The following is an 11,460-nucleotide window of genomic DNA, read 5'->3' as shown; positions in this document are numbered from 1 at the left end:
TCATTTGTGGAGGAAGAATGGAAAAAGGGTGGTGTTTGGTTTTTTTTAAAATTCATTTTCTGCTTTTATTTGCTGCTTTGCAAAGCCTAAATTCCTCCCTGCGAAGATCTCGGCGAAGGACACAGCTTTCAGCGCGAGCCTCCCCGAGGATGCTGCTTCCCACCTGTGCACCACAGGCCAGATTTGAGGGGGTCATGGACCACCCCACTCTCAGCACCTCATGTCCCTTCTGACTGATCCATGGACCCCATCTCCCTGCCAGATCCTCTCCTACCCGATCTCCCCTTTCTCGGGGTCTCCCAGAGGAGTTGGGGGGGATCCCCAAATGCTGCCCAGCTTTGGTACCTCATTGATGGAGGGTTGGGGTTTCCCCACGGGAGGGACACTGCTGGAACACAAAGGAAAGAAAGGAGCGGTTTTATTCCCACCTCCCTAAACTCTCTCCCTCCCTCATTCTGCAATCTTTATTTATGCCTTTCATTAGATCTGATTTACCAGGGATTTTCCCATTCCAGCAGGAAAACTGCTAGGAGGGGATTTCTCTGCAAAGCTTCTGAGCTTGCAGGCATTTTATTTTCCAGGGTCATGCCAGGCTGGGTCCTGTAGGGTGGCTCTCAGCTTGGCAAGGCTTAGCAGGGGACCCCCATGGCATGGGGTCCTCTCTGTCCCCCTGAAATCTCCTGTCATGGCCCAGGAATGGAGCCGGTCCCCATTGTCATGCTGCTGGCAGGTGCCCTTTGCTGCCGAGCCCGCTGATGTATCGCTTCCCCACTGTGACTCACTGGCACAGATGTAATTTCTAATTAAATAGTGATTCTTTTCAGAGCCATTTATTTCTGTTTCTTTTGTATTTTGATTGGAGTGTCAGTCAGTTTTTCACCAGTTTGTCAATTCCTCTTTCCCTAAAGATTAGCTCGGAGAGATGTGAGAATACAGAAATACGTGTTAGCAGCGCCAAGCCCGGGAGTACCTCAGGTCCCAGCCGCCCGGCAAAAACCTGCGGAGAATATTGTAAGAAACCAAGAAGGAGAAAGAAAATAATTCCCTAAGAAGCCTTTGCTTCGAGCAATGTTTAGAAATCTGCTTTTTTTCCCCATTTCCATTGCCCTTCCCTGGCCTGCAGACCTGCAAGTGCCATCCTGCTATGTTCCTGCAGCAGCAGATGGTGCCTTCTCCTGGGAGAAATCCCATGGGATGCTCATGGTGAAACAGCCTTCTCCTGGATTGATGTTATCCTTGGACCATTTGAAACATGGGACATGGAAATTCATCTCCGAGATGCTCCAAAACGTGGTCCTTGATGCTCAGCACGTGGTTTGGGGGAGAAAGGGACTCCTCTGCCTACTGGGGTCTTAGCTCCCTGGGGCAACGGCTGGGGTGAAATCAAAATCCTTGCTCTCGGTGGTAATTAAGGATTTTTTGGTGAGATGGTCCATGATAGGCTTTTTTTGGGGGCTTGAGTCCATTGCTCACCAGGAGAGCCCAGCAGCTCCAGTGCTGTGTGCTCTGCCTGGTGTTGGTGTCATGGTCAGCACCCTCTACACCACGCTCCATCTCCAAGCCACATCATGGAGGGTCCAAATCCCTGAATTCCCAGTGTCCACTCATCCCAGCGAGCAGAGCATCCTTGGGTTTCAAATCACAGCCTGGCTGTGGTGGGGATGAGGAGTTGAAACTGCTGCTGGTTTTGAGCAGCAATGGTTTTGCTCAGCCAGGCATGCTCAGGCCATATGCTGCAGCCAGGTGATTTCAGGTCGACTTGTTGCTTTTAAATGGGTAAAAAAAAAAAGCCCATTAAAATGGAGTGGCAACATGGGTGTGACCTGTAAAACCATACGCTTTGTTGGGAACTCGATATGGGAAAATTCACGACTGCTTTCCAAAGATGCTTTTGAAATGGGAAACTGTGCCTACCCTGAGAAAAAGGTTATATTTTTATGAATTTGTGTATCCTGATGGAAAATGTGTATCCTATCATGTGGGGCTGTTAGCCTGTATTATATTGACTTGTCCAGCTCTTGTATCAGGTACTGGAGCAAATCACCACCCCAGCTGATAGCTCAAATAAACCCCAAAAGCACTCAACCTCCCTCCCCAGGGCTTTTAGCCCAGACACATCCCACCTGGGGACAGTGGGATCATCAATATAAAAGGATTCAAGAGGCCTCAGCATCTCTCTAAAGGGTCTCAGAGCAATGGGGTTTCTTCTGGCTTGGAGGTTTTTGGTGAGGCAAGGTTGTCCCCATGCAAGTTGTAGAGGAGCTGGCACCGGTGAGCTGTTAATGTTGAGCACCGACTGAGATGTTAATAGAGTCCTTGCTGCTGCAGGGCTGGGCTGGGGATGGATATGGGACTCTTTCCATCACCAGGTCAGCTAAAAGCCATGTGGAAATGCTGCTCTTCTCCTTAATATTAAAAAACTTGGTCTTAGGTGGAGATGGAGCATCCTCATGCAGGTCTGGGATTTATCCTTTATCTGGGTGGATGGAGCTGGGAGCATCCTTGGTTTCACAGCCAGTGGGTCAGGGTGTCTCTGGGTTCAGGAAGATGTATCTGATCCCCTGTAGGGGAGGGAAATCAATGTGGCTTCATGCCCTTATTAATTTCTCATTGAGGAAAGTGTGCAGGGCTTGCATTGAAGTATGAAATGAAGTAGGCAGGGAGTAGGGAGAGCAAATATTAGTGCTCTTAATGGCCTTTTGTTTTACTAGCAAAACTGCTATTAATCACCTTGGTGAGGGGAGCTGAGTCTGCTCAGGGATGGCTTATCTGTGCAAACAGGGCTGGAAATTAGCAGAGGGGAGACTGCTGAGCATCTGTGCTGATGCTTGAGCAGTGAGTGAGCATGGGGTCTGCTGGAACTGGGGGTGTCCTAACTGGGCAGCCTTAAAAATGCACGTTTTTGGCTTTGCTAGAGAGGTAGAGGTGTCTGAGGGGCAAGAGGCTCCAGTGGAGAGCATAGGGCTGAAAACCCCTGGATGATGCTTCCTGCTGAGCTGGCAGGTGGCATCAATGCTCTGTGCCTCAGTTTTCCTTTGGTTTCTGTGTTTGGGCTGAAAGTGCTCCAGGAGAGCAGGCGAAAGTATTGGGAGGTTGGTGGGCAGCAGGCAGATGGCACTAGGGATTGGGGTGAATAAAAGTCATTCTAGTCCTTAGCCTGGGCTCAGAGTTGAGCACCTGGAAAGCATCTGCTGGGGTCAATTGTTAAAGCATCTTTTCTGCCATCCTCAGCTTATACACGGCTGTCTTATTTGGACTTTGGTGTGCCATATTTTAAGTGGTAATCTTTCATAAAGGTGCTGATTTGAAGTGTGGCTCAGCAGGCTTTGTGCTCCTCTGGGGCTGCCCAGCTGGGAAGACCAGGGAGGTACCAGGGATGCAGCAAGGCTGGGCTTGGAGGAGCCCCAACAGCAGCCAAGGGCTGTGGGCCAGTGCTGGAGCTCAACAGCAAAGCGGATTTTTCCAGCTGCTTTTTTTAAAAAAAACCCTACCCAAATAAATGCTGAAAGGAAAAAGAAGCCTTTCCCCAAAGCTTTGGAAGAGGGTTTTCCAGCTTCCCTTGCACTTTCCTTTCCCTTCGAGGGATGCAGCATAGGCAGTGATGTTCTGTGAATGAAATGCAGAGTTGACCCAAAATTGCATCTTTTCTCCCCCCATTTGTCACCTGCCAGGACAATTATGCCTGAGCAGGATGGTGCTGGGGTGGGAGATGTCCTTGGGAGCTTTGGGCTTGGTCCTGTCTTTGGGGAGACCCTCTGCAAGGAGAATACCAAGCAGATGGACCCGACCTGTGCCAAGGGGACCTTGTGCTAATCTCATTTTTGTGTGTTGCAGAGTGCCTGCCTGCAGGATTAGGCCAACTCCTTGGGCTTCATTTACATTTTTAAAAGCCTTGGCCCTGACCTTATCAGATTTTCTGGGTCTCTTCCTTCCTCCGTAGCTCTGTGAGAACTGTGATGTGCTGGTGGGGGGTCAGAGATGCTCTGGCATGGCTGGGCTGGGGAGATGGCTATAAATAAGAAGGATAAAATTGGTGGGTTTAGGGATGTGCTGCCTTGTCAGCTTTGGAGAGCCCAAATAATTTTGAGGGTTGTTGGGTCTCCAAAAGCAAAGTTCGATTTGCAGGGCCAAGTCTGCAGGAAGAAGTTGAGCATCCCTTGGAACCAGTGGTCCTGGCAGAGCCCGGCCACAGTGATATTTGCTGAGATGACTTGGATTTAAGGATTTCTCGATGTTCCCTGATAACTTCACCCCAGACCTCATTTGCTTCCTTGTTTATCTGAATCATTGTGGTGCTGGGATGGGGAGACTGAATCTCTGGTTGCTGTATGTGACCATCACGAGGGCTGGATGTAATTACAGCATCTTCTCCTGCTGGGCTGGTATCTCTGTGTTGAATTTGGGAACATGAGAGCTGAGGCCTGGCAGGGGAAAGGTGACCTTGCTTGCCTTGCACAGGAAGGTTTGCCTTTCAAATTCTTCATGATTTATGGTGTGCAATGATAAATAATTAATCAGGGGGACCTCTGGCCCAGGAGGGAGGTGGTGCAGTGAGTGGGCTGTTGCAGAGTTGGCTGTGGGCATGGGGATGTGGCTACTTCTCAGGCAGGAGTTAGGATGGGGGACAAACTCTGCTCATTTTGGCCACTATCTCCCTCTTATTTCACCAATCAGAAGCTGCTGATACTTACCTGGAAATATTAATAGAGTAATTAATATTAATTACTGCCCCTGTCTTACCCAGCAGTGCCCATTCCTGTGGTCCAGGAGGGTCTGAGCCATCCTGTGGTGCTCCAGTTGTGATTCACTGATTAGCCAAAACAGAAATTTCTATCAAAATTGCTTTCAAACTAAATCTTTGTTGCAATAGGAATGGAAAAGCAAAATCACAGGGAGTTTCCAAATACAAATCTCCTATTCTGTGGCAGTGGCTTGTTTAAATCCTGCAGCGAAACAGTGCTGGCATCCTCCAGGCACAAACAGTTCTTTGAAACTTGGACAAAGGCATGGAAATTTGGGGGTTGCCAAGTGTTCTGTGGGGGTTTTTTGGGCTGATTTTTTTTTCCTGGAGAACTTTGCCTGTCTCTGCTCCAGGGTCCTGCTTAGCATGGCGAATTTGCAAATGAAAATCCTTTAAGCTTGGTAACAACCGAAGAGTTTTGTGCCTTGAGGCTGGGTGAGTCCACTAATGGGATGTATGAAAGGCTGTTAGAAACCCCAAATGTTACTGGTGTTAATATCTGGGGGGGGAGGGGGGGAGGAAGATGTATTAAATCTGCTTGGTTTCATGGCAGGATTAATTAGTGGTGGGAGGTAGTGGGAAACCCTTGTTATAATGTGCTTTTTTGTGTCATATCCCTTGATTGCTCTTGCCAAGATAACCTTGCTAGTTTAAAAAAATATAAAGCATTACATTATGCCCTGGCTGTGGCTTAGCACATGGGCTGGGTGCTGGACAAGGGCAGGGTGCCCAGCACAGCCTCATACAAGACAACAGAGAATCTTCCCTGCCATGTGGGTGGCTTTAAAGGTGAGAAATATCTTTAAAAAAGCTCAAAACCCCATTTTCCTCCTCCTTGTGCTGCCAGTTTATGCCACAGCCTGGTCCCATGTCTGCTTGGGGCATCCCTGGCCAGACTGGGGGGAAATTCTAGTGCAGGATTCTCTGGAGTAGGGATGATTTCAGCAACGTTGGGTTTCCATGGTGACCTGCACAGCATCCCAGGAGCCAGGACTGCGCACACATGCACACCCCAAGATGCAACTACCTGGGAAATTAGGGGGAGAAAAAAAATAGCTACAGCTTTGCTGAGTCACTGCTGGCTTGTATTTATAGGCACTGGCAAAGCTCACTTTGGGATGCTAATAATATATTTTGTTAATCAGAGGCCACAGCAGAGAGCTTCTTGCCTTCTAATTCCCCAGTGTGGCAGAGCTAGGGCTTGTTAAATAAACAACCATGGTGCTTTTAGGGGGGGAGGAGGGGAAAGCCAAGGATTGCCCCCAAAATCTCCCATGAGCTGGTAGGGAGGAGGAAGGGGCTTGTGCATCCCTCTTGGATTTGGGCTGTGACCCTGGGAAAGCCCCTTCCCTGCACCTCTTGATGCTGCACGGTTTGCACATCACCCTGCACCATGCTGCGGGGACACATGGATGCAACCAGGCTGGAAAACTAGCATCAATGAGGCCAGGCTTTGCTCTGGACTTTATTCCTCCAAAGCTGGCAAGAGGCTCTTTGTGTTGCTTGTCCCTTCCCTTGGGTCACCCTGTGCTGCTGTCCCTGCTGCCACCTTCATTAAACCCACCAGGAGGTGACCACCACAGGAGGGGAGTTTCAATGTGGCTGTTAATGTTTTGCAGCAGCTTTTAAGACACAGTGACAGTTTTGCATAAAATATCCTCCAGATGAATATTTTAAATGGACTTTAGTAAGATGCTAATGGGTTTTCACAGTTGATGAAATTAAGGCCATGTTCCTTCAGACCTTGAGGAGCTGACTTTGAAGGGCTTCTATTTTTTTTATCTTGCTGCTTTTTTGTGATTCCTCCTCTGGTTGATGTTTGCTTTCCTCCTTCCATTAAGAAGTGTTCATTTTGGTGTTCCCTGCCCTGGTGGGATGCTCCTAGGCAGGGTCTGTGGCAAAGAACATCATCTCAGCCCATTGGAAGAAATATGGGGAGCTGCAGGCAGGATTGTGTTGGGTTTGGCTTGGTGAGGAACCATCCATCAGCCTGGTGGAAAGGGCTTTGTAGCCTACAGAAGTTTGGGATTTCCAAATTTTTTTGGATCATCTTAAGAGCTTAGGAAATGAAGATGAGCGAGGTGCTGTCCGCATTTCCCAGCTCTTCTGGGAAATGAGAAAAATGGGCTTTAGATGTCTATCCCTTGTCCCTTGCTCTGCTCCTTGTCCTGGGTTTACAGCTCTTCCACTAGCAGGTCCTTCCTACCATCTGCTGTTGAGTCTTGGTCCTCATGTGGCTGTGGTTACCCTGAATTTCTACCCCTTGTTTGTTGGTTTAAAAGCAACAGCTGGTGTTCCCAGGGCCAGGTGAGCTGCTTGAGGATGCATGCTCTCCATGAATGGTGTGAAGGAGGAATTTAATTCCTCTGATGAGCCTGGGAGGGTTTAATGGCCCCTACAAGAGTTGTATCATGTCTCAAAGCCTTTCTTACTCTAGCACTGCCTGTGGAGGAGAGGCTGGGGCAGGGAGCTGGATGAGCAGATCTAGATGATGCTGAGAGCCCACCAGAAAAACCTGTGGCCTCTTCTTCCTCTCCTTCTCCCATCTTGAGCCCCTCCAAGAAGAAATGGGGACCCTGCAGGGCATGGGGCATCCTAACAGGCTGTGTCTGCCTGGGGACTTCCCTGCTGCTTCCTTGCAGCAGTCATTCATAGCTTTCAAAATCATCCAGCACATGTTCTAGTTTTGGTCTCCTCTTTGTTAGGAGCCTTTTGGGACAGGCTGAACAAAATACAGCTGGCTGCTTCCAAGCTTGGGGGAAAACAGACATAAATAATGCTGTGACTGATTTATTTTTTTGCTGAAAGGTCCTGTAAGGGATGGGATGTGGATAGGATGCCATGAAGAAGTGCTCCTAACCCTGTGCATGCTTGATTCTACTCTTCTTGGTGTGCTTATTGAGAATCTGTTCCTCCTTGTGAGCTGGAATACACTTGATGAAATGCAAAGGATTTAAATCTTCATAACTTGGAAAGGATTATAGAAATTTTTCTGAAACCCTCTTTGCTTCAGAGACGATGGCAAGATGCGTGTGCCAGTGCCTGAAACTTCAGAAGGCATCACTTTAGTTACGCAGGTTCAAACTTTCTGACTCAAAGACGTTTGCTACAAAGCTTGGATTACGCATTGCTATCTGCCTTGCTCCCTCTCTTTGGTAAGAGCCAAGTGCTTAAGTACAGAAGTAACTGCAATATATATATTGCTTCCCTTAAAGCTCGTAGGAAAAATAGGATGGTTTGTTTAAACAGCTTTGCGCGTGCGTGGGCAGGAGCGAGGGAGGGTGCTGTGTGTTTGGGTGAGGTGGGGACGTGTCGCTGGAGCGTCTGAGTTCTGGCTCATGGGGGGGTGTGTGTAAATTGCACACATGCATGTGCTTGGATCACCTCAAGTTTTGGCTGTGGTTGAATTTCAGCTCCGGGGATGATAGGCTGCTGGTGCATCTGGAGAATGCTCTCCCCACCCTGAGAGCAGTGTATCTGTTCCACTTCTGCACAGCAAAAGGAAGGCACCAGCTCTCCCCATGCTGAAAGTCAGACAAAATTAACCCTCGTGTGGAGCTACTGGCTTGTGCCCTGTGACAGTCCTGCAAGCTCTGAGCTACGCTTCCCCCAGCATGTATTGAGGCTTTGAAGCTGTGGTTAGGCAGCTTTCCATTGTGTTTGGGGTGCACAGCACCCTGTAAAGTCCCAGGGGCTATGGGTGGGTCCTGCATCTTGGTGTGATATCCCTTCCTCAGAGTGCTGCATCTCCTGGAGGGGGACAATGTGGACACAAAATGGGACAGCCATCATCCCACAGGATTTGGGTGCTGTCTGGAGGTGGAGGGCTGAGGGTGCTTATGGTTGGCTTTGGCTGCAAATTGCCATCTCGCTGGGGTTTTCTTCCCTTGCTCTCCCACTTGAAACCCCCACCTTGAGCCCTCCAGCTGCAGGAAGGGAGAGGAGGTGCTGGGACTGGGCAGAAGGGCTGGTTTTATTTTGGAGGCACATCTTATCTGCCCAGCAGGAAACCCCAGGGTGCTGAGGCTGTAGGAGCAGGAGCACCACAGCCTCTTGTCAGACCCTGATGCCGGGATCAGGGCTGATCCAGCAACTTTTCTGTGCTCCCTGGTGCACCCAGAACATGAGTGTACAGTTACTTTGCAAATCCAACATCTTGGAGATGGCCCACAAAACCTCCACAGCCCTCACTGTAGGTTTTGAGTCTGAGACCCTCAAGCTTGTTTCATGCAAAGAAGTGGGTGGGTGATGAGGAGAGATGGGAGCTCAGGCAGTGGAGGAGCTCAGAGGACAAGCTGCCCTTCCCACTGGTGTGGCAACCCTGGAGGCCAAAGCTTGTGAGATGTCTCCTGGATGTTGTCCTTGCCCATCTCTTCCCCCTGCAATAGCTCTGGATGTGAGATGCTTTTCCCTGCTCAAGGAATAGCTGTCCTGGGAAGAGACCCCCCAAGAAAGGGGCAGTCCTGGTCTTCCCTTCTATCCAAAAATGGTTGAAACCCTCAGCTCTGGTGATATATCCCAAAATGAGAGTGTATGGGATGGGCTCTGGGAAGGAGAAATTGGGCTGTCTGTCCCTAGCAGTGTCCTTTGAGCTCAGGGGTGAAGAAATGCATCAGGACAACCAAACTGGGATTTTTTTTTCCTTTTCCTCTCCAGCTCCCTTGTTTCTGTCACAAAAAATTCAGGTATTTTTAGAAACTGTTTCAACATGTGTAAAAGGTGACCAGCTGAGGCTGTGCCATGTCTCCTGGAATAACTCTACTGTGTGGGAATTACCCCCTTGCTCCTGGGATCAGCATCTTTCCTGAGATGAAACAAGTCATGAGGGCTTAAAAATAGCTTTGAGAGGCTTATGTCATACCACTAGAAGACAAAGGAGAAGGGGGGAAAAAAAAGCCCCTAACTCCTCAACCTCCATAACTCAGGGCCTGGCAGCCCTGACTCCTGTGATTCAGGTAATTCCCTGGGCCTGTATCCCTATGTCTGCACATCCCTTATAGGAGATTTATCCTGAGGTCATGTGCTCCCTGTTTTGGGAAGGCACAGTGGGACAGCAAGAAATAAGTGTACTGAGCTGGTAAGGGGAGGGATTTAAATAAAATGAGCCCATAAAAACATTGCCTAATGTCCCATGCCTAACCTGCTTGTTTTAATATTTCCCAGCTTCTGCTGCTGGGTGCATAAAAATATAAACTTTTACAGGTTTTTCCCTGTCCAGAGACATTAAAACTGTCTTTTTTTTTAATGCTTCCTGATGGTGTTCAGAGCTGGATGAATTTTTCCAGCCTGCTGCAGGCTCCAATTTGCCTGGGACAGATGCTGAACAGGCTGCCCTACATGGGGACAGCTATCCTGGGCTTTGAGAGGGCATATTTCCTCACTGGTAAAGAAGTTGAGAGTAACTTTGAGTTATTCTTAAGTGATATTAGAATGGTTTTTAAGTGGTAGAAGACATTTACTGCTGGCAGCTTAAGCTTAGGCAGGAGAGGAGCAGCTGGAACATGGTATGGGCTGGGATCTGAATATGGTGTAGCATCTTAAGGGATGCAAGAACAGACAACCAGACAAAAAATCCCCAAACCCGTTGCCCTAATCCTGTGCTTGCAAAAGGGCTGAGTGAAGGTTCTGGCTGCTCAGTTGTGGTTTTGGTCCCTGGGCATGGATCCTTGCGTTGCTGGAGTATGGCGCTTGGACAAGCAGTGGTGGGAGCAGGACTAGAGTGTCCTGGGCTGCAATGTGCACTGAGTGTCTCCTCTGCTGCTCTATTTTTTCCATGCTTTGGGGTTTTTTCTGTATTTGAGTTCCCCAGTCCTCAGCATGAGCATTGCATCTCCTTTAGTTCTTTTGGTTTGCTCCTTCCCTGTGCTGTGTATAAGGACCAGCTCCACTGACCCCCTTCTCCAGCCATGGGACCTCCCAGAGCTGGGCAGGCAGGTCCCCAGGAGACATCCCCAAGGTGGAAGATCACCCCATTCCCACCCTCTTATGTTACCAGCACAAGGCTAAGGCAAGGCAAATAAAATCTTTGCTCCTACGCCATGTTTTCCAGTTACTCAGGGTGGCTGTGGGGCTGGCCTGTCTGAGTGGGGGGCTGTGATTTGTCTCTGCAGCAGCTCTAGGCAAGGGGGAGGTTGTGAAAACATCTTGAAATGAAATGTTTTTTTAGCTTCCCTGACCCAAGAAGCTTCAGGCTTTTCTCTGCTCTTTACCCTGAAGCATGCATCCTCCTCCTGCTTGCTGCAAGGATGAAAAGGAGGGGGGAAAAAAAAAATCCCTGTTTTGGGGCACAGAGGCTCGTTCCTAAAATGCCTGAGGGCTTCCAGGGCTCAGCATTGCAAGGCATTCAGCTGCTTGGTTTCCTTCTTGTTTGCAGGTGGAATAAAAGCTAATGTTTTCATCGAGAGAAAAGCTGAAGCATGATAACGGGGGAAGGGGGTGGGGGGGCAGTTGGGGTTGTCCAAGCGGATCAGAGCATTGTGTTCTCCTTTTGCCTTTGAACGGATGTGTATCATCATGCCTGCTGCAGCACAAAATAAAAAATAGAGCCGAACCAAATGCCTTTTCAATGGTAATAATCTTCTTGTGGGGTTCCTACCTTGGGAAAGAGCTTGTTCCCTTTCCTTCCCACTAATAAATGCCAGTAAAAACAGCCTGTTCCCCCCAGAACAGTATTTCCCAGCAGGGATATGTACAGACAGGAGGAATTTTAACCAGCTTTT

The sequence above is a fragment of the Ciconia boyciana genome, chromosome 8 (assembly GCF_034638445.1).
Source record: "Ciconia boyciana chromosome 8, ASM3463844v1, whole genome shotgun sequence".
In the NCBI taxonomy this organism is placed as follows: domain Eukaryota; kingdom Metazoa; phylum Chordata; class Aves; order Ciconiiformes; family Ciconiidae; genus Ciconia; species Ciconia boyciana.
This window is presented reverse-complemented; position numbering follows the sequence as displayed.